This window comes from Montipora foliosa, chromosome 4 (genome assembly GCF_036669935.1).
Source record: "Montipora foliosa isolate CH-2021 chromosome 4, ASM3666993v2, whole genome shotgun sequence".
NCBI lineage: Eukaryota > Metazoa > Cnidaria > Anthozoa > Scleractinia > Acroporidae > Montipora > Montipora foliosa.
In genome coordinates this window covers 2,513,660-2,516,159 of record NC_090872.1, presented here as the reverse complement: position 1 = coordinate 2,516,159, position 2,500 = coordinate 2,513,660, and the positions used below count along the sequence as shown (strand labels likewise).

Below are 2,500 nucleotides of genomic sequence, written 5' to 3'. Positions count from 1 at the left end.
AGCCAAGTTTCCTAGCCCAAGAAAGGAAGCGAAGCTCCCGGTCAACCTCTTTTGATACAAACCTTTGTGTTTTTCTAATGTTTATGTAGACTAATTTGAATTACAGTAACACAATTTACATGATAAAAGCAGTGAGGTCTGTATCAATGCAAGGTCAGCGGCAGCCTCGCAGTCATTCATAGCCTAGGTCACTGAGCAAACAACTGTAAAATGACCTATTGCCGATTGCTGTAATAGATGTTTTTGCTTCTGAGGTATTTCGGTTGACTTCAGAATGGTGCAAGAGTGGAGGATCCGGGTATCGATCCCGGTACCTCCCGCATGCGAAGCGGGCGTTCTACCATTTGAGCTAATCCCCCGTTACTATAGCCCATTTATAAGGCACACCAACAACCTTTTAACGAAGACAGGGAAGATTGGTCAGCTCCAAATTGTTTTCAGTGCGAGACATATCCAAGATGGTGCTAACCAACAAACTCTACAACCATCGGTACCAAACTTAGAGTCATCCGATTTCTGAACATCTCTAGTGCTTGCTCAGGCTATTATTGCAAGACAAAGTCTCATCAGATGTCAATTATTGATCGGGGATTCAACAAATGCCATCAAGACTCCTGGAAAAACACACTTCCCTTTCGTGTTGATAAGCTGAAAAACTCTTCTGGAAAACTCTAGCTTGCACAATCTTGGGCCTCTACCGATCTCACAGCCAGGAATTCATGGTGACGACACCTTTCTCTGAGTACTCAATGTTAGTTAGATGAGGGCTACAGCTCCGACAAAACCCCAGTGACACGTTTTCGATAAAGTAAAGCACGAAAGGGCCGCCACTGGACTTAAGACCAGTACTTTTCACCTCTTAAGCGAGAATCATTCCACCAAACCACAAGTCCAGAAAGAAAATTTCAAGACCAAACTCCCTCGGAACAAAAGATAGAGAAAGACTTGGTCCATGTGAGGTTCGAACTCACGACCTTGGCGTTATTAGCACCACGCTCTGCCGACTGAGCTAACGGACCAGGTTACTCGGTACTCATAGCGTTTTTTGAACAACCGGTCTTATCCGATTTGGTGCTTAAGTGACGATTGTTGTAATAAAATTTAGTCTTTTGAGGCATCTCTGTTAACAAAAGAATGAAAGGGGTAGTTTCTAAAGAAACTGTGATGCTGCGTCGGTGGGGAAGCAGTACACAAAAATTTGGTTTTATCAACGGAGTTGATAATGTAAATTGGCCACCGTACAGAGATTCTATTAGCTTTTAGAATCTCTGTACGGTGGCCAGTTTACATTATCAACACCGTTGATAAAACCCAATTTCGGTTAACAAAAGTGGAGAATCCGGGTATCGATCCCGGTACTTCCCGCATGCAAAGCGGGCGCTCTACCATTTGAGCTAATCCCCCGTTACTATAATCAATCTAAAATGCACTGACCAAGAACCTTTTAGGGAAAAAAGGGAAGATTGGTCAGCTTCAAATTGTTTTTAATGCAAGACAGATCTAAGATGGTGCAAAAGAACAAACCCTGTAACCACCTGTGCCAAACTTAGAGTCGGCCGCTTTCTGAACATCTCTGGTGGTTATTCATGCCATCATTGAAGTGTCTACACTCCCACCTGAGACCATGGAAGAGTTCAAAGAACTTACAGAGGACGATGTTAAATCCCTCATACAACGTTCATCTTCAAAATCTTGCTCCTTAGATCCAATTCCATCTAAGCTACTCCCTCAGTGTGATGTGTTATTACCCGTCATCACGTCTCTAATCAACATGTCTCTGAGGACGGGGGTTGTTCCTCGAGTATGGAAAGAAGCACTAATTACGCCATTACTGAAAAAGCCCGGGGCTGATATGCACGTTCCTCAGAACTTTAGACCAGTTAGTAACCTGTCAAAAATGTCAAAACTAACTGAGACAGCTGTTTGTCATCAAATACAAAATCATCTCCTCGAACATAACATCTACCCAGACCAACAATCAGCCTACAGAAAAAACTTCAGCACAGAAACTCTTCTACTGAAAGTAAAAAATGACCTCCTCATGAATATGAATAAACAACATGTGACTCTATTAGTACTATTAGACTTGAGTGCTGCATTCGACACTATAGACCATAAAATGTTGATTGATCGCCTTAAAATTAGATGTGGAATCACAAATGTACCTTTACGATGGTTTGAATCCTACCTAGAGAATAGATCTCAACGAGTCGTCGTTAATGGAGCTGAATCACGTTCTTTCGACTTACAGTTCGGTTTGGCACAAGGGAGCTGTCTTGGTCCTCTGCTATTTACAATTTACACTGGAGAGTCATCTGATATCATTAAACCCCACCTACCATCTGTTATGTGCTATGCTGATGATACTCAACTTTATGTATCTTTTAGTCCCAAGGACAATTGTGGAGAGGTTGAGGCCATAGCGGCTATGGAAGGATGCATTAAAGATATACAGAAATGGATGAAGGAGTCCAAACTACAACTTAACACTGACAAGACG

General features: G+C 42.3%; 1 non-coding gene across 1 annotated transcript; it reads right to left on the bottom strand.

Moving 5' to 3' along the window:
- Positions 1–946: 946 nt before the first annotated feature.
- Positions 947–1,019, bottom strand: Trnai-aau (transfer RNA isoleucine (anticodon AAU)). Its single transcript has one exon. It is a non-coding gene; the product is annotated as a tRNA-Ile (tRNA).
- Between the last annotated feature and the right edge of the window lie 1,481 nt (positions 1,020–2,500).